Source organism: Corvus kubaryi, unplaced genomic scaffold (assembly GCF_017639235.1).
Source record: "Corvus kubaryi isolate FWS band 111438036 unplaced genomic scaffold, C.kubaryi_AGA036_p1.0 37398, whole genome shotgun sequence".
Lineage (NCBI taxonomy): Eukaryota > Metazoa > Chordata > Aves > Passeriformes > Corvidae > Corvus > Corvus kubaryi.
Window position 1 is genome coordinate 17,133,784 of NW_024581137.1, and position 21,216 is coordinate 17,154,999.

Consider the following 21,216-nt stretch of genomic DNA (forward strand, 5'->3'; position numbering starts at 1 on the left):
AGAATTCGTTCCCCCATCTGTTCCTCTGAAGATCGCTTTAAAAATTAACTTACTCTATTAAAAAGAAAATGTGATTGTTACAGTTAAGTGGCTGCAGTGCTAGAGATAGTTTGTCCTACCCCCCTCAAATTACATCCAAAAATGCACAATTAATAACACATTAACTTAGACAGAAATGAGTGAGAATAAGTTAAGATTTTGTTAAAAATACATTATATTTTGTGTAATAAACAGATTTTTTTCCTGGCCTATAATGTTGCAGAAGAGATAATTCCTCCCTACAGCCCATTTCACACTTACCCAGTTTCAGACAGATTAGCAGAAATGACATGTCTTGCTCAACTCATCTGATTTTAGAAAGCACTCCTCCATCAAGTTACACTACATTCAGATAATTATTCTATAAATATATTCTTAAACTAATCGTATGAATGGAGCAAAAATACAGCTACATCAGCTAGACACTCTCTGAGCTCAGCAGAGGATGCAGAGCACATGGAGCTGCCAGGATCCTTCCACTGGTGGAGGGAGCGGACATCTGACAAGGTCAGTATTTATGCACAGTTCACATATAAGAGAATAATCATTAAAATCAAGGTATTACAAATAAAAATAGGTATTAATGTTTCAAAAAGCTCAAGGGAGACTTATAAACCCATTAATTTTTCATTAAGACTGAATCCATTGGAGCCCAGATCCTTCTTTCTAATAAATTCAGTTGTCAGACTCTGAGTCCTTTACTGCAAATGCTGACAGTGCTCTATCAGTACCCAGGTTAGGGTCTGCAACAGCAGGATTTTCTTTCCTTGTATTTAAATTGATCATGTAATAAAACCTGCTGCTTGAGCAGTGGGTCTTGCATCAATTAAACTATTTAGTTTATCTTTTTTTTTATTCCACAGAGAAAAAAAAAATGGTACCGGTAACATTTTTATTGTCTTCAGAGCTAATCTGGGATCAGTTCTCTTATGAGAAAAACACTGCCTGAAATGAGATGTGAGTTCTGCCTTGTTACACTCCAGAGCACAGAGCAGCATAGTAGCACTCCAGAGAGCCATTTTCCAAAACAGTTTCCTTGCAAGTATTACACTGATATCTTGGGCAAAGCAAAATGTAGAAACATCTTTGTGAAGTTATCAGTAAATTTGACCTTGGAACACTGAGTTCTGTCTCTGTTTCACAGGATATTTTCACCACCTTTGGGTAAATCCTACATGAAGGTTGCCAGTAATGCTTGTCCTGGCTGATGTGTTTAATCCTTCTCTAAAAGCTTCTTTGCAAGACATCACTGCAGTTCTGAGTTTTAACTTCTCTGATAGCATTGCTGAGATATTGGTGGAAAAGCCACAAAGATACTAGGCCTGTTGGCATCAATCCTCGCCCTTCATTAGGTTTCCAACCTAACTTTCCACAAGTTAAAAGAGGTCATAAAATCATAGAATGATTTGGGTTGGAAGGGACCTTAAATACCATGTAGCTCCAGCTCCCTTGCCGTGGTCAGGGGCATCTCCCAATAGACCAGGTTGCTCAGAGCCCCATCCAACCTGGCCTTGAACACTTCCAGGGATGGGGCATCCGCAGCTTCTCTGGGCCACCTATGCCAGTGCTTCACCAACCTTGTAGAGGAGAACTTCTTCCTAATAATCTAACCCTACCCTCTCTTCGTTGAAGCTATTCCCTCTTGTCCTGTTGCTACATGCCCTCATAAGAAATTCCTTTACAGCTCTCCTGAAGCCCCTTTAGGTATGGAAAGGTGCTCTAAGGTCTCCCTGGAGCCTTCTCTTCTCCAGGCTGAACAACAGCAGCTCTCTCAGCCTGTCTTTGTAGAAGAGGTGCTTCAGCTCTGCTCAGCAGCCATTAGCAGTCAGAACAACATTTCATTCTCCAAGCTGCAAACAGTCAGGAGTTTGTGACCATTCCTTTTCTGTTTCATGATTGTACCTCTGTGCCTGTGCATGGATTGCTATGCTTCACTGGCTGGTTCATCTTAAATCCAGTTAGCTGGTTAAGATGGTGCAGGACTTGGTGGTAATGTCCTTTGCTTCAAGCAGTGTCTGTACTACAGAAAGGTGCAGTGGCTCACTGGTGGCTTCTGGGTGGCTTCTGTGGTGAGAAACTTAACTTCAGGATCGCCTCACCAGTGATTCAGCTTGGGTAGCACCTGGAAGTTCAGCCAGGGAAGACATTTGGGAGCGAGTCTTCAACCCGCCCAGTGCAAAAGCAAAGCTCAGTTAACTGCCCCAAAGGCACACAGGAGATCTGTGGTGAGACAGGCTTGGAGCCCACCTTCTTATACATTATAATACATTTGGAAAACATAGTACAGGTATTCTAAAGTGTATGTGAAAATTATTAGTACTCAGCTGATTCAGAAAATGTGCAGAGAATAACTCTAATAAAATCTATGACAAATAAAGATGCAAGGGATGAAAAATCCCTGTGAATTTTTAATCCAAGAAATAAAGAACATAGTGTTAATACAGCATAATTGTTTCATTAAATATTTAAAATATACCTTCCATATTTTCATATTTTAAATCCACTAAATTCGTATTTTAACAAATATCTATTCAGTTTATAAACTTTTAGCACATTTTATAAATACTGCATACAGGCAGGAGAAACTTCCTCAATAAAAAGAACTTAATCCTTACGTATTCAGCCTCTTGATCAAACATTTCCCTTTTATGTCAGGATACATTTGTATAATTCATTATAATTTATAAATTTTCTACTTAGAGATAATGCACTTACAAACGTTTCTTGCAAATCTTTCTTACTGGCCTTACATACCATTTCATTTAAATATCATTCTATTATTTACAATTGCTTCATTTTAATAAGAAAAGATGCTCACAACCAATTATTTAATTGCATGGTGCTTTGCAACACACTACTCATCTCTTTCAAAACAATTTGTATTTTGTGTATTTGGAGCAGATATCAGAAAACATTATTGTAATTTTCTCAAATAACATTTTTGCAATGTGCCACTACTTGGGGCAAGAGCTGATACAACAATGGAAATCAGCAGTCTCAGCAGCCTTACCAGGCTTGTATCCTTCTTTACTAGATGGAATAAACATCCCACTGTTAGCAGAATGTTATCCAGCAACCACTTTATGCCCCTGAAAACTGAGCTGAAAATGTTAATTTCGATGGGGCTTGTAAATGTGCCTTATTTTTTCTTGTTCCCAAAAGAGCAGGCAAATCCACCAGAAACTCTTGCTGTGAAGAAAAGCTTCTCAGCCCCACCCTATCTCAGTAAAGACATCCATACACTGCTCCTTTTTATTATTTTTCTCTTTATTTTTTCCATTTTCTTCCTTTTTCTCATTTACACTTAATGAAAGTCCAGATTGTTCGAGGAGAAGAAAAGGAGCTGAACAATGAAATCATCCATAGGTAAACAGCATCTCTATGGTACAGCAACACCCTTCCAGAGAATTTTGATGAGGGTTTTTTAATGCTGTGGTTTTGGGTTTTCCCCATTTCCACATCATTAAACTTCATATGAAATAGCAGTTGTAGGAGGCCATCTAACATTGGCAGCAGAGGTGGTATTTCTGCCTTGGTGCTCTTTGAAACATGAGTGTCAGGTTTTCATCTGATATAAAAATATCAGTATGGATGCAAGCATACTTTCTTAGACCAAGGGGATGTGCTCACTCCTGCAAATACCAAAGCAACTGGTCAACGGTATTACACAAGATCTCCTAAATGAGTGTTTAATTTTGCATGGTTGTCTGAGCAATTGTTACCACTTCCTATGGGCACGTGGACTACGAAACATCTTTAATTATTTCACTATACGACTGAGGTTTTTTTCTACTTGACCCCTCCCTCACTAATTGCTCCTCAAAATCCTTCTTGTCCTCATCATCAATGCATGACTGTCTTATTTATTGCACACTTTTCACACCCTGCTCTGAAAGCAGAATTATTCATGCCGTCCTGGGCTTTGCTGCAGCACGTGGCATCAGCATTTCACAAACATTTAACTGACTCTCATGGTGCTTCTGGTGAGATGAATTATCAGTGGAGATGGTTATGCACAGAGAACCAAGACACACTGAGCAAACACTCCAAACTACCCACTAAGTCAGGGTGGAGGGTTTGAAATGCCTAAGGCATTTCATAGTACATCATATTTTCTACAGCACTTTACGGGCTCAGAAAATAGCTTCTATTGATTTCAGATGCAACTGTGCATGCCAAGTACTCCTCCAACACCAATCCTGAGATTTCAAGCTGGGTACCACAACATGCAAATTGCTGTCTCTGAATAGCTTGGTTCATGTGCCTTTCCACCAGCACGAAGGGATTCTGTGGCAGAAAACAAGGCTAGGGTGAGATTCTGGGTGGGGATTTGGCTGTGCCATAGAACAGGCCTTTGTCTGCCCACAGCACATTGCCATGTGCAACCCATGTTCTGCTGATGTAAGAAATGAGATGCAGAGAACCACTCGTTTCACAGCTCTGGTCAATTCCAGAAGCAAACTCCCGGTGTGCACAGTGACGATCTGTTGCTTTTCACAACCCAGCTGTCCTTTAGAAAACACAGGTTGGCCCCAAGATACTGTAGATGTACCACAGTAAAATGAGAGTTGTCCAGGCTGTCTTGGTTTTGGCAGCTTTCAATGTTTGAGACATTTACTTTATTAGCTTTAAGACAGTTACTTTTTCATGCAGTCTTCTGCATCTTTTTTCTGAGAAAGATATTAAAAAAATTAATGCCATCATTTAGCATCAGATAACATCCATGTGGTCAGTAGGACAAGTAGTTAATAAGATGCATCCCACAATGGAGGGGTTTTTTCATATTCTTGTACTTTAAACAAGTTTGGGTTGGGGATGGTAAAAAGCATGTCCTTGACACAAGTTCCTGGCTGCAAAAAAATTGTCAGCCCTCATCCTGAAGCTTTCAAATTTCAGCTGAGAGATATATGTTTTTCCCCAGCTTCATTCTGAGAAAAAAATAGTGAGCAGTCAATATCCAGCACAGAAAACAATCATGCACATAGGTAACACTTTTCTATGTACAGAAAGAAATGTTTTATCACATAAAATACCGGCAAAAGGTAATGGCCCCAATGTGGTCTGTAATTAGAATAGCTTCTACAGTCCTAAATAATAATTTTAAATAATAATATTTTCCAAGTTATTTTGACTGATTAAATTAAGAGCAACAAGCGGGACTCTAGAAGGATCATTGAAATAGTTGTAAGCTATTCGATATGCAATCCTGAGCCTGTAAGCAGGTGAGTGTGGCTCTGTTTGGTAGGGGAAGGCCAACGCCTTCCAGGAGCATCACCTCCAAGTGATCATTGAAATCCTTTTAATCTAATATTTCATGTTGCACCTTTCTTTATGCCTGTGGCTCTCTGGCCAACAGCATTAAGATAGATTTCCTGTAGATGCATGGCACAGACAGATACCAGCTTCATTGATGTGATCTGTCTTGCCTTCCTGGTCCCCTACTTCCATGCAGATTTGTGGAATCTACCTGCAAAACCTCTGGCAGATTTTGCTGGGAAAGGTTCAAAAGTTAAGCAAAAAGGGCAAGTTGACATGATAAGGTCACATACACTTTTATTAAGGAGCTGGAGCTAGGAAGGTGTGTGCATATATGATCCCAATGTACAGAAGGGGACTGTATACAGAGCACAGCTGGAACAGCTGGAGCCACGCCAGTTGACATGAGAAGATTTGGCATGTAATTTGTGTGGTGTGCACAGAGCCTGACTGGTTCCCTTTTCTTAAAGCAGTGCAACACTTGAAGTAGATTTCTAGGGCATAATTGCTGTAGCTACTGCATGTATTTATTATCTTTGCACAATAACTGAATCCAAAGCTTAATAGAATGGGATATCATTTCTTGCACAATAGTGATGTCTTGTTAAATTATTCACATTATTTATTTGACAGATACTAATAACCATTATTTGGTATTCAAGAGGGAGGCAAAAATGGCTATTTGTTACATCCCTCCATTATCTAATATTCATAAAACCTATGTGATGCAAAATGCCTTTCTGATGGATGGCCATCTAGGATGTGTTTACATGTTTTGTTTTATTAACAAAGAAAACAGCTACTGAAACTTATTTATAACTGTCCCCTGGTGCTCAGGACAGAAAACTTGATTTCTGATCACCAATCCTCCTTCTTCTACATTCAGAAAATATCCTGATTTGGACCATATCCCACTCTTGCAGCATTCCTCGGCCTTTCCCTGTGTGACTGCCAGCCTGATCTCATGTCTGCTAAAACTTGGGCGTGGGATTCATGCTCTGACCCCTCCACACAGGGCTGAGATCCCTCAGGAGGTCTCACTGATCCCAGAGGTAAATTGATGTTGACATTTGCCTTCAGAGATGAAAACCTATTATATGAACATTGGCTGTGCTTTCCACCCCAGCCAATTGCTCACCAAGAAACCAAGCCACTCATAGGCTCGATTCATATGACAGAATGGGCTGCAGGCAGGATTTATATTCCCATTGTCAGTTCCCATTGAGGCAAAGGGTATTTAAGTGTTTTAATAGACATTAGTCATGTAAATCCCCAGTTCATCAGTGGGAAAAAAGGACTCTGAAAATTGTTAAATCTGATTTTCCACACTTAATCTGCTGCTTCTATTACTATTCTTTTTTTTTTTTTTTTTGCTTTTAAGAATGTTATTTTGTTTATTCAGATATAATGACCCAAATATATTCAGTTATGCAGAACAATGAAGGGAAATCAAGAGTCCTTGATTCCCTGACATGCTCCTATGGAAATAACTGATTAAATTGTTCAAAGCAACATATTTCCTCATCCTCCATTTTAATCATCACATTATATACCACTACTGTTCAAAGGCAAAACCAGAAATTTGTTTTTAAATGCACATCCAGCAGCTTCCTTGTTTGATTTAATCTTTTAAACCCCACAAACAAGTTTATCAGCTGATTCTATAACCTTGAGCAATGGTCTTTAATTAGAAAAGAGGACCAAACAAATCCCAAAAAAGAAGAACCGTACCAGGTTTCCTTTCCAGCACACCCCAGTCAAGGCACAGGAGTCAGGCTGTCAGCTCAAAAATGAGAATTCCTCATATTTCCTTGAATATCTTAGATATTTATTTTACTTGAAGATAAGCCCAAACTAAATGGGTTTGCAAGTAGGCTGCAGGTTGAGATTAGAGTTCAAAACCAATTTGGAAGACCCGGGATCTCTCCTCCAGCAGCAGACACAATCCAGTAAATACAAGAACAGCATAGGAATACTGCGCTGTACAAGTAAAAGGTTGGTCAGGCAGCAGTGCTGCAGGGAAGGACGTGGGCCTGAAAGGGTTTTTTGACCCAGACATTAGCCCTGGCGGTGTGCTCTGGAACAACCAAGACATGAAACCATCCCTCACAGAAGAGTCAAATCCAGTCTTGGATACTGCTTCTAAGCATCTACGGTATGTATTGTAGCTAAATATTTATTGGCAAGAACACACTTTTTTCTTTATTATTGCTTCTGTATAGTACATAGCACTACGGGGTGTGTGTTAAGCCAAGGCAGTCTGTCAGTGATGATATTTATTGACTCCACATCCCCAGTAGGAGCTCCAAGAGATAGTGAGGTTTGCCCAGGTGGGGCATGAGCCACAGGGCAGGTGACTCTCCTCAGCCCCTGCAGAGCTCAATCCAGCTCACACACAAGGGTGAGAGCAAAACTTGGCTCATGTCATCAAAACTATGGCTACAGAGACACATATGTGTGCTTTCCTAAACGATAAGCAGACACTTGGATGAAAGACCTGTCATCACCTTTGGGGAAGCCAAATAAACGGTGTCCAGAGGGTCATCCTCATCCACAGACCTACCAGCTCCTCTGAAGGGCTCTAACAGACCTCTGGTATCAATTCAACTTGTCTGTCTGGTCTCTTTTCATCACACCGCCTGACACTTTGCTTGGAATGGAAGGCAGACAGACAAGACTGTGGTTTCCCAAAGCTCTTTTTTTATTTAGAGTATCCTATTTACCACCTCCATTTCCTGGCACATGACTGATGGAAGGCAGGGTTACACATGGTAGTCAGTAGTTTGGCAGTCCTGTAATTGAGTCTCCTTGGGAGCCCAGCCTGAACCACTGCTGGACCCAGTGATTTGTTGCTATTTGTTTCATCAACTTGTTCTAAAGCCTCCTCTTCTGACAGTTCAGTCTGAGGCTGTTTCGTGCTCATCTCCAGCTGGAAAAAGCTGTGGCATGGGAGGTCTCCTGAGGCTCCTCTCCAGCAAGCACCAGCACAGAGATGTTGTCTGCCTCTGCTCTTATGGTCCTGTTAGCTCTAAGTGCTCCCATTACCCCACAGTCATCTCTTGGCCCTATGTGTCTGCTGGCAAGTGGCCTCTGCCTCATGTAGTTGAAAATGGTTTTATTGTTGGGTTTTATGCCCAACAATGAAATTATTCCACAAAAATCCATTTAGGCTGTTTTTACTATGGGTTTCCACCTGTTTGCTCTTCTGCTTTCCCTGGTGTGGACACAACCTACGCTTAAAGGCATCTTTCATAGTCTATCCAGCTGCTTACTTTCTGCCTGGTTTTATTTCTTTTTAAAACATCTTTTGATAACTGGAAATACCTTTACTGTGACCAGGTAGTAAGCTGCCTTTTGAGATAACCTCCTCACCACCTGCAAGCACTTTACCCTCTTGGCTGTTGTTTCTGATTCCCTCCTAACAAGCTGCACATCACCAGTTTCTTTTGAGCACCCAGGTGCTCTACAGGCCGCATTGTCGCTGCACCTGGTGGACACCTCGACCAGACATGATACCCCACCTATCTGCTAAACAGTCTGAGGATGGGCACCACCACTTCCCACTGGCCTTCCTCCTTCGCTCTGCTGTAGTCCTTGGCAGGGGGTTTGGGGAAGAAGGGAGAATACTCTATTTCTTGTTTACCTCCCCTACTTTAATCCATCTGGTACAGACTCTGGGGAGTGAAGGACTCTTTTTTTTCTGGAGGTGGGGGTGAAGACTCCTCTGGCCCTCTTCTCCATCACCTTGTCTCACTCAGCCAAAGCAAGGGAAGTGACCAAGGCTGCCCTACAGCGCTGTCCTGCTCCTCCACAGCTCCACAACAGCATGGCCCAACAATGAATGAGACAACAAACTGCACTGCCTGTGGAATCAACTCCACTGTGAAGTCTGTGGTCACAGCAAGCAATTACATCTTCACAGCCTCTAATTTTGACTCCCGTAATGTCTTCTTTTATGATGCCTGCTCACTAAATATTAATCTTCAAAATGCAATGGCTCATCTCTTAATATGCATGTGACTGGACTCATGCCTGTGTGCAGGAGGGTTCAGCGGCTTCCTGTGCATTTCACAATGCAATAAAAAATCTGCTCCCTGCTCTTAATGACTTTGTGATTTATTGACCTGCCCATCTTTCCTCACTTCAGCTCACCAGGCTTTATTTATTCCTTTTGTACATCAATTGCGGGAAATAAACAGCACACATACAACCTTTGCAAGCAAACAAATGCATGATGGTGATAAAACAAAATCATCATTAAGAAAAGTCCTTCCTTGGAGGTATTCAAATTCACTACTTTTTTGGCAGCTTGCATAACCAGGCCTACTAAACACTGAGTAATTATCCCTGCTTGGAATTTCTCCCTAATGCCATTATCTCTAACAACACTGGCAAAGATTTTGCTTCATGTACAGCCTTCACTGATCATGTAATCACAAATATATTCACAAAAGTTGTCTCCTGGATGCTGGAAGAAATGTCTTGGTGTAAATTACTGAAATTCAAAAAAATTTCAGCACAAAATTTCTCAAAACTTGTTCCCTCATTATCTCTTGTGGTCATCCACAAAGGAAACTATCCCTCTTTCCTTGACAAGAGCTGTGCTTCCCAGGTCTGATCCCAAACCACACTACCAATTTTTTTCCCTGAGACCCAGATGTCTCTGATTTCACAAGTCCTGCAAAATCCCTCTCAATTTCTGGGAAACCATGTTTGTTCAAAGAGATCCTTCCCTGGGTGATGTGGACGTGGTGCAATGCTCTCTGTGCTCAGTTTCTCTCTGACTATTCCTGCTCTTCATATATGCTTTTTCGTCCTGTGTGTAGGAGAAAGGGAATCAATAAAAGCTGTTCATCTATGCCCCTAGAATCCCTTTGCTTTCATAATGTAACAGACACTAAAAAAAAAAGACGAAGATTAAGCAAGTGGCAGGACAACTGACTGAATGGGACCCTCAGCAAAGAATGGTCAAGCCAACTCCAAAATTGGAGGAGGAGGGATCTGCATCCTGAAAAAGACGTGGTGGCTTTGGGGACAAGCAGTGCAGAGTGAGGTGCAGTGAGATTGCGTGGGTGACAGGGCTGACACCGCCTCTGGTAAGTATGGGACAGCTGAGCAGAGGCTCCCAGTGAGGCCTACACACCCTTATCCTGGTTTCAGAGAGCCATCACCTGAGCAGAAGGGTTATTCCTATTAAGTGTTCTTTTATCCAAACTGTTCAGCCTCCTAGCTGATCAGGGCAGAGTATGGATGCAGGCAGATCAAAACCAGACAGCAAGCCAAAAGTAACCTGCAATCCCATCTTTCTTTCACAAAGTGCCTCAGGCTATTTGACAGATTTTGGCTGCAGAGGCACTGACCACAACTAAACTGAACACAAGCCTCTTGGGATACTTGGGATCTCTTGATTGTGGGATCAGCCAGAGGCACTCTTAATCCTTGTGACTCTCTTTTGTTGAAGTCCTGCGCTGAGTGTACCACCCCAGCCACCTTCCCCCAGCTGCCCTTGTGTACACCACACTTCACCAATGATTCTAAAATGGTCAGAGGGACAAATAACATGTGGGTACACATGGGACAGTTCAGATGGCTTGCACTGGAGGGTCCTTTTTTGTAACGTACAATGCACCAGAAGCAGCAAATGCTTGTTGCATCTAGAAGAAATATCTGCAGCCTGGGATGGGTCCTTCAGAGAAACCCAGGGACCCCAATGGCCAAGGATGAAACAGCTATTTATTAAGAAAAACAAACAACAAAACAACTAAGCACATCTGTATGCAGCACTGATGAGACTAAATTGGGAATAGCAAGTGTAATTCTGACATCCGTGTTCCCAGAAGTATTTGGAAAAAGTCAGCAAACATATAAAGAAGAGAGCTCCAAACCAACTGGACAACCTGAGAGCGATTCTCTGGTGGAAGGCTGGGAGTTCAATCTGTCTACCTCACCAGAAAGATGACTGAGGAATGATTTGACAGGCAGTAGCTTCTTCCTCTTTCAGGGAGGAAAACTATTGGGCATAAAAGAGCTCTTTTAACCTCATGGAGGAAAAGGACAGCAAATATGAAAGACTGGATGGTGAGATCAGACCCGTTTAATTGGAAATATGGCACACATTTTTAGCACTAGGGTTGATGGGCAGTGGGAGCAAACTGCCACAGAAAGTTACGGATTTCCTCACCCTTAATTATTTCAATGAATTATTAAAGTCTTTCTGAAACATGTGCTTCAGGCAAACATGAACATCCTGTGCTTCATACAGAGATTAAATGTGCTACACCGAGGGGCAGAGGAAGCAAGAAGAAATGAAAGTAGCCTTCTGGCTTTGGACACAACCACCAAGACTAACCTATTTCATGCTCTTAGGGGCCCTGATTGCCCCCTCAGAGGAGGAAGACAGATTTTTCTGGATGGCAGGTCAGATCTGGGGGCCTGCTTATTTCTTTTACAGGGGAGCTCTGATGACTCTACTCCGGGACTTACTTCTGTGCCTGAAGACCTTTGGTAGTACTGCAGAAGGTGGGAGATTCTTGCTTTTGTTTAAATTTCGGGTATTTGCAGAAATGTCTCTTCAATTAGCCTCCCCTTTTGACATGCATCCAGTCAGCTGTCACTGTTTGAATTATTGCCTTCTGGATTTTATTTCCTTTCTTTTTCTACTAAATAATCCACCCTGCATATCTGCTTCTGTAAAACTAGCATTATTTCATAGGATTTTGCTGGCATTTGCTTTGTCTTCTAACCACCAACGTGTTAAAACTGGTGTCCACAGGCTGCTGGCTGCTGTTGGATACACTCAACCAACACTATCTGGCAGCACCACATTTCCTGTGTGCATTGGCATGTTAGCCTATAAAGTTATTCATACCAAAGTGCATTTCTGCTGCTTAGTTGAAATCCTATCATCTTTACCCTTGCAGGGCTTTTCTTGGCTGAAGATGCAGTTGTTTTTGTCGTTTCCTTGCCAGGCACAACACAAAGGCCTTATTGATTATTCTAGCTGGAGCAAGAGAAGACACCAAGCAGAGTTTTGACTACCTGGTAGGTTTCAGCTCATAAAAGACTTAGACTGATACCATTTTCAGCACAGTGGGAGCCAGGGCTGCTGAGAGCTTGGTTTAGTCATACTAGGTTTTAATTTTTTATTATTGCACCTACTACAACTCATCCATTGATAAAAATAGTTCTTTGTACACACACTTCCTATCCTGTTATTTCCAGCTTTGAGAAATCAGTGTCCACAACTCTGTGAACTGGCAATTGCCCCTGGGAACACAACTTCCCTCTTTTGAAAGGCTGAGAAAGATGAAGCTGTTCTTCACCATGCAGATGAGGAACCTGGCAAAAGGTGTGCCACAGTGGGGGGCACAAGGCAGCAGACAACACATGGATGCTCTCTGGGCTGAAACCCCAGAAAAAGCATCTCTCTTGCGCAGGAAAAGATGCTTTGCTCATCCTGCAAGCTCGCTTGGGGACCCTTGCACTGCCTGGGCAGCTGGCACGTGCTGGGGACGACCTCAGCTGCAGAGCTCTGCTGCCTCTCGGGTGTTGTCCTGTACAACCTCCTGATCTATACACAAAATCCCCTGGCTGAAGCTGGGTGGCATTTCTGAGCCAGGCAAACTGCTCTGGGCAGGACATCCACTTCCAGCTGAGCTGGTGAGGATGCAGGTCATAAGCATTTGCATTGTGCTGGTCCCTCAACACCTGCACAAGGATGGGTACAAGTCCTCTCCCACTGGAGGCAGGAGGGAAGAGGGAAGCTTCATGTAGGGCAGTTGGGGCAATATATGCCATGACCTGACCATTCCTCGCCATTTGCTTTCTGGGATGTAGCCAAGTGAAAACACTGTAACGTGCAGCTGGGAATCACTGATGTTAGCTCCAAACACAAGGACAGACACAACAGGTCAGGAGGAGATCGCCATGGCTAATGGCAGAAGAGCAATGTCAGGAAGTGCCTCTCCTTTAGACAATCATCCTCCAGACACTGACAGCTCAGAGGGTACCTGAGGCTCAGCTGCTGCCTTCATATTTAACAGCCTTTGTGGGGACTTCTTCCCATCAATCTACTTTGCAATCTATGTCATTTTGGAGGCACCATTAAAAATTTCTCCTGCTGGAAAAGCGTCCACAGACATAATTCTTGCTTTGGAGACAAACCATGCCACCAAGACTTTAAGCCATGGTATAAATTACAGCAACCTTTGGTCCTTCCAACGCAGCAGGTGGCAGAGGAAGAGGAAATTGAGACTCGTCTTTGACAACCACCTTTATCCCCTTTGCTGAGCCGCCTCCAGCTTTGGCTGACAGTCAAGCTCTGCAGCACAAAAATTCTGAGACCTTGTACGTGTAGCTCACGCGAGCAGCTCTTCCTCCAGAAAAAGCCCCTTGTAAGCCAGGGAGCTGGCCCACAAGCAGGTTTTCTTTTCATCAGAAAAGGTTGCAGGTTCAGGCTCTAATTTGTTTGATAATTTTTTTATTGTGCTGGCCAACATACTAAAAAGAGATTTATTCATTAAAAGGACAACATCAGCATCTATTCCCTGTGCAGATGAGGAAAAAAAAAATCTGTAAACAGCAGAAGTAAGACAGAAAGCATAAAGAGCAGCATACTAAATTACCCCTGTCATGTGGGTCACTTTGGAGCATGTTTTTATTTTATTAAACAGCTCCTGCACAAAGTGTGTTTTGCCCAACTAAGGCATCATACATTGAATATTAAAATGATGCTGAGGCTTGTAAGTGCTGGGGGCAGGGGGAGAGTGGATACGCCCCTTTTATTCCTGGAGTTATTGTTTTATAAATGAAAGGTGCTGATGACACTGTGTGTACAACACAGATAGGGCATAAAAAAAATCACTGCAGTGGCTTGATAGGGATGATCTGTAGCTGAAAACCCAGTAATGCAGACAGTAGGTGAGGCAAATGTGCTGAAATGTCAGGATGTGGAATGCCAGGAGAACAACCCTTAAAATAGTTGCACCAAAAATAGCCTCTGTGGACAATAGGAGGGGGGTTTGCCTTCATTTATTTCTATTACCAGCTTCTTGACATGTTGTCCCTTGAGCACTCCTGGTCCCAGACAGAGCAGGAGGCACCCTTTTGTCCCACGCATATGTGCCACTGCTGCAGTTCCCAGAGGGATGGGAGCACCCACCAAAAAGCAAAGCGTGCTGGGGCTGCCACAGCCAGGGGAGGAGACAGTCGCCTCGAGTGGCTGGCAAATACACCAGCGAAGACTACACCTCCCCAGAAGCTTCAGAGCAGCTCTCTGCAAATAGCAGCAAATCCTCTGACAGGGCCCAGAGGAAATAAATTGAATGGTGCCTTGTGAGCTGGCAGGGTCTGCACAAGAGCAGGGGACAAGCAGTGATGGTGCAGCTCTGGTGGGGAAGCAGACTCCTACCCTCCACCATGCAGAGCACACCCCTATTCAATAACCTGAAAAAATCACCTCTTCTCAATACATCTTCTCTGCGAAGCTGGGCCAGTCATCAGGAACTGCAGGCGGTGCCCACACAGTCTTCATTTCTCTGGGCAAGAACTTAGATGGCTCTGGAGGAAAAGCCATCACTCAAGGCTAAATCAGCACACAGCTTCTGGGTGACTTCAGACACGCTGAACAGTACCTGCGTGACCCAGCAAGGCTTAAAGGGAAGGACTTTTGGTTTCTTCAGGTAAAAAAGTTGAAAAACCAGGTGTGTAGGCAAGAACCAAGTCACCACGTGTCTGAGCGCGATGGTCTGAGGACTAGTTATGCCGGTCTTAGCTCTTGGTAAGAGGCACAACCCAAGGCAGGGAGGGGAAACCTCCAAAGGAAACAAAAACATAGGAGAAACTCATATTTTGGCATGCAGTGAAGTACAGCTATGTCAGCAAAATTTCTTTTCCATACATGCAGTGAACATAGGTGGGAATTCAGTGCTGGATTTGCAGCTGGCAGCTTACAATTCAGTGTGATGACTCAGGACTTTCAGCTGCTCTGCAGGCAAAGGCTGCTCAGACCTTACTCAGACAGAATTTCCATTTTCCATGACAAGAGGCCATGTCTTGCTCTCCTAGTTCTTTTCCTGATAAAGCTAATATTGCTAACTCACAGCATTTCAGAGATTTTGTGTGCAGTCATCATGGCCCTGAAGAGTTGCAACCAGTGTTTGTTGGCACTATAGTCACCATTTCTGTTCTTAGAAGTGATGTTATCACACTTTTTCTGAAACCTATTATCTGATGCTGTATCTGCCAGATCTCCCTGGAATCAGAAGGTGAAACAGTCATTTACTCCTTCGTTCCTCTCCCTCAGGATGAGATGTTAAAGGCGGCTCTTACTCCTGATTTTGGTTTTGTAACAGGGTCGTGGTGTATTTCTATGTACCCCCTGTGCAGCATCACGCTGTGCAACTCCCAAGGGCCCAACCTCTCCTTGAAGCAGAGGGCTCCCAACACCTCCAGTGCTTTGCCTGCCTCCAGGTGACAGCAAAGATGGGAGTAAGATTTACATCTAGGTCAGGGGTAATTAGGTAACATGGGGTTTGGAATAAATGAAGCATAAACAAATCAGGTGTTGGAAAGTATGACACGGAAGTAAATCTGAGTGAAGCTTTGACTCTTTCTAGAGCTGAGTGAACACAGACTTTGAAGCACTTGGGAAGGTATAGGAAGGAGGCAGACTGTAGCCTTCAGAAGCATAAATCATAGACTGTATCTATCTTCTCCAGTCACTAGGAAAAAAGAATGAATGACAGAAAAAGAGAAAGGAGAGGAGGTCAACAGAGAAGGGTTAAAGGTTAATTTCCTGATTGCTGGGATATGAAAGGTAATGGCCCCAGATGCCTGTGAATTTCCTTTCAAAAGAGGCATCATCATTTAATGCACTCTTTTATTGCCCCTTTCACATCAGCTTCCTCGTGTTCCTAAACAGTCTTTTCTTCTGCTATTAAACATAACATTTCACATACTGTGGACCTTGACAGTTTTGACATGCTAGGTGAGGGCACTAAATCTCCTGGAAACATAATCCACTCCTGCTGAAGGCAGCAGGAACTCTGCCACTGGTGGCAATGCGGAAGGTCCACTTCTGATGACTAATGGCATTAGTCACATTTTTACTGGAACCCCTTGTTTATGAACAATTCCAAAGCATTTGTTGAGACAGCTCAATTTAAATGCAAACATTGCAGCTTGTGTTCCATTTTATGACATCATGAGCTCTTGAGCTCCGGTTTATGTCACCTGTAGTCTGCAGGCTGCCCACTGCTCTCATTTTAAGTGGGGGATTTGCATTTTGGAGGGCAGGTGGCATACAAAGGACTCTTTCCTACAAACATTGTAATGTATGGGAAAGCAACAGAAGCAGTCTATGTGTTAAACCAAAGTTTTACAAGGTTGAAAGGTTACAAGGTGATGGTGGCTGTTGTGGTCCCTCCCTGGTCATTTTCTACTGTTAAATGAACGGGCAGACCCCTTGGAAATGATGAGCATCAACTCCTTAGATTCAGTCAATTCAACTCAGACACCCTACAGTAATAATAAATTAATTTTTTGCAGGCCCTTTGCTATGGACAATGGCCCAGCTCCATCATTCCCTGATGGAGGACTAAGGACATGACAAGGGATGTCCCCTGGGCCACTCTGCAGCTTTGTAGCCATATGTAGAAATCTCTCCCAGGGTTTCCTAGGTCCTGTTCCATCAAGGGTTGCCAGACCCACATCTGCTGCAAGAGGGTCCAAAAAAACTCCTTTCTGGAGTAGAGGGAGGGAAGGAGAGGGCTATCTCTTCCCCAAGCCCCATGGGAAACTGGCAAGCCTCTGAAGGTCTGAGCTGCAGTCTGCTGCTTTTAGCACTGCTATTACTCCAAGAACTACCCAATGTAGGTACTAGATGGGCAAATCATTTTTGCTATGCCTTGATCTCTCAGCTAAGTTCAGGGCCCCATTTTGTGTATGATTATTTTGTGGTCACCAGTGTCTAAGTCCTAAATAGACGTGGCAGAGCAAGTAAATATATCCCTATTGTGGGGAAAAGGGCTGGTGGCTGACAGGAGAGCAAGGCAATGGTACCTGCAGCTCAGGGGAAGAATGTCGCGGCGGTTTTGGATGGTACAGTGCTTCGACCTTCCCAAAAGGCATCTCCAGGAGGAAGCCTCTCGGTGCAGCCACCACACTTGCACACACACACACTGGATAGCTGGCAAAAACAGTCCGACGATGAATGAGCAGGAAGGGTCTTCACATGGGGTTCTACGGGAGAGATTTAATGCATCCACACTCATGCATGGTTCCAGAGAAGCAGGGGCAGAACAATGGGGGGTCTAGGGTTACGTAGGGGAGTGGACAGAGCACCAGAACAATGATCTGAGGGCAAGGGGCGGTATAAAGGCGGGGCCAAGGTAGGGAACCAATAGAGGAACTCTGAGGGCGTACGAGGTAACAAGGGGTGGAGCGGCCAACGGAGCCTACCAGGGGAGCAGAGTACATTAACAGGCCAGAACAGAGCATTCTGGCGGAAGCTTTTCAGTCACCATAAGCTGGAAAGGAACCTAGGATTTGTCCCACCATAGGACTCCTTTCGTTCCTTGTCCAGCAGGCCCACCGGCCTCCACACAAGAACAAAACTGAATCTACAAAGTGTGCCCCCAACACAGCGACAAGCTCACTGCTCATCTTTGTAAGGCTTTTCGAGTCAAGCTCTGCTACGCAGACACAAGAGTCCACAGGACTATAATGGGTAAATGGGGTTTGCCAGCTTCTGACTGGGGTAATACAGCACTTATCCTGTTCTCGTGTACTGCAAATAAATCAGAGTTCACCTGCTGCTTTTAGGAGAGGAGCTTGAAGTGTCTGGGTAATCAGAAGGCAGCTCTGAACATGTTGTGAGGGTTGCCTGATGGCTGAGCTGCCACATCTGCCTGCCCCCAAAAGGATGTTAAATGCTGATGTACCGATCCAGTGCATGCAACTTACTTTTGTATACTCCAGCTATGCCGAAACAGTATTTTCACTTCAGCAGAGAGCTAGGCTCTACGTAAATGGGCCACTAAATGGAATTATGTGGTACTGGCATTTCTCAGAACATCAGACATGGATATTGCCATTTTTTGAGATGTGGGACGTAAGATGAATAAATTTCATACCATGACTTCCAAGCCTCCATACTAGGACTTCTGATCAACTGCCCTATTCAGCATAGTTATGGAAGTTATTTATGTTAAATAGATTAAAGGCTGAGCAACTTAGATTTTCTCTGGGTGATTTGTTGTTTCAGCTTCTTTTCTGTTAACATCTGTTTTCATTAGTGCGGAAATACCATACTTGCCTTCCCTTGAGATAAAAATTTGCTTGTGGACTCAAGTTTATCTATTTCTTGTTAGAGTAGCAATGTCTTCTGGGGAGGGGCCAAAAAGGTTGGGTCTTTGTGGCCATTACTTAACAAAGCACTTAATTCTTTACACACCTGTTGAGGAAAAGTCTTTGGCAGAAGCAGTGAGAAAGACTCCAACTTCTCCCACAAAAATAATTTTAACACTTTTTAAGCCCAACTCTTTTCCCACTTAAGTCACCAGCCTAATTCCTAGAAATTTACCTTAAAAGCAATTTTATGTACTGTAAGTTGCAAGACTCAAAAGTAATCAACTCCTTCTGCTATTTGCAGCTTTGCTATTCATTGGCAATAGAGTTGGACTCATTGGAAACACTTCATAGCACTGTTTAAAGACTCAATTTTCTGTCTTATGTAATGTAACCTAACGTATTCAAAAGTAACTCTGAAAGTATTCTTCTATCATAAGTATAATGGAAAGATTACCACAGAAATTTGGGAAATCTATACAAATGTGATGACAAATTCTCTGTTTGACTCAGGCTACTTAAGCATGCCTTCCCCCTCTCTCTCTGCCCACCCCGCCTCTTTATCTGTGCTAGTGATGTATTAGTAGATTGGATCTTGTTTTGAAACAATTACCAAAACTTCTGTAGTCCCTCTTGTAATCTCTTGTAATCTTGTAATCTTACCTAAGAATCTCTTAGGTAAGGAAGGAGAAGCTACAGGTGTATTACACTCAAGCAGGGATGCAGCCCTTGCTCTTCAGTGCCTTTGCCAGGCTCTGAAGTCCCATGTCCCCACCACGGGCAAATGTTTAATTCTACTGGCTGTGCAACCTGGCTGGGAACACCTGGGCATGGGAAGGGGCAAAGAGCTGTCAAAGGGGTGTCTCAGTTGACGGTGAGCCAGAGGCTTTACCTGAGTACTGCCAGGAGCAGAAGAGAGCAGAGGTTTATATTATACTTCTTTTGTAACCTGCTCCTCCTGAGCTTTGCTGCTTCTTAGTAGTGCTAAGGGTTTAGAGCATCTGTGCACCAGAAAGCTTTCCTAAATCAATAGTCTCCTGCAGCTACATAAATAGCTAACTGGAGCAAAGATGTTTATTTTTGAAGTGGGAGATGTTGCTCCTGCGACAATGTTTTATTATAATGATTTTGATCCTCAACCTGCAATCTTTACACCAAGACAAGACTCCCCTTGATTTCAGTGCAAGCTTTGTCTGACTAAGGATTTCAGAATTAGCTCTTAGCTTTTATTTTTATTGAAAAACAAGCCTGCACTTGACAAGGAAAAAACAGTAAGTAGATCATGTCAGAGAGACAAATTCCTATGAGAAATTTCTAGCAGGAAAAACACAGCTTTATGATTACATGGCAGTAAGCTGCAAGGTTAAAGCTTTAAGAGTTTTCTGGGAGAAAAAGATGCTAATGCACTAATGTGAGGGTACCTATTCCATGAGGGAAAAAAGGTGCAACCCAGCACACACCTCTGCTTCCTCTCTGTCAGAGACTACACAAATGAGTAGAGACTGCAACAAAGGTTGCAGTAATGAAATGAATAATAATAAAATACAAATACTAAGAAAATATTTCTGTGAAAACTTAAAACATCCATGGAAATAAACACATTTTGATTTAAGGATTTGACCTGAAAAATACACATCAGTCTAGACATATGCCACCAAAAGGGCCCTGATCCCAAGGAGTATATATGCCTACAGAGGAGTGGCAGCTCTGCACCAGTGCACTTCCCTCCACGAGAACTACCTAAAAAGGTGCCATTTGCAGGGAGGAGCCACATGACAACCAAACCCTGCAAAGATGGGGAGCACATAAATCTCTACAGCTAATAGTAATTGCAGAGACGTGGAAATGGCAGCAGAGGGGCTGGGGTGTGCCTGCCCAGGGTGGGGGGTTGCCCACCAGCCCTGCTGTGTGGTGCAGACAGGCAAGAGGAACCAGCACAGCGGGTTGGGTACAGGTCAGGGGCACTGGGAATGGAACAGGCAAATGCAGCCCTGGGGTTTCACTCGGGATTTGTCCCCTGCCCCCAGCATCGGTGGACCCAAAAAAACCTAGGACAAAATGTTAGCAGGGTAGGGGCATCTGCTGGATGGTCTGGCAAACAGGATCAAATGGGGCGTTTGGATGAGTTTGGTGTTTGGGGGGGGGTTTGGAGGGGGGAGTGAAGTTAGGAAGTCATGGGTTATTTTATGTTTTAAACACAAAATTTCCTCTGGAAGCAGAGGGTTGTGAACGTATCGCTCAGCCCACAGCTGCTGACTGAGCCCTGGTATGTGCCTCAGTGCCCTGCTGATGCAGGTGGGTGCTCCCAGAAGTTCGTCACAGCTCTCGTTTGTCCAAAAGTCTCATCTGACAGAAAACCAGGATGCAGGCACAGACACAGCAAGGTGGAATGTGGAGGTGTATTCTCCAGTGGGGTGGGGTGGTGAGATGCTACATTAAAGAGCAGCAGCCCCGTTGCCCAGAAGAGGGGTCAGGAGCCTGAATTAAGCAACTCAGTGTTCTCAGGCACCAGATTTCAGAGGTGGGGAGCAGTAGGGGTCACGTGTCAGCCAAGCCTGCTGCTTCTCCAGCACT

At 43.6% G+C, this 21,216-nt stretch overlaps 1 long non-coding RNA gene across 1 annotated transcript; it reads left to right on the top strand.

Moving 5' to 3' along the window:
• The first annotated feature begins 1,375 nt into the window (after positions 1 to 1,375).
• On the top strand, positions 1,376 to 17,378 carry LOC121671730. The gene is made up of 3 exons (XR_006018588.1): positions 1,376 to 1,619; positions 4,673 to 4,675; positions 17,367 to 17,378. It is a non-coding gene; the product is annotated as an uncharacterized LOC121671730 (long non-coding RNA).
• The last annotated feature ends 3,838 nt before the right edge of the window (positions 17,379 to 21,216 follow it).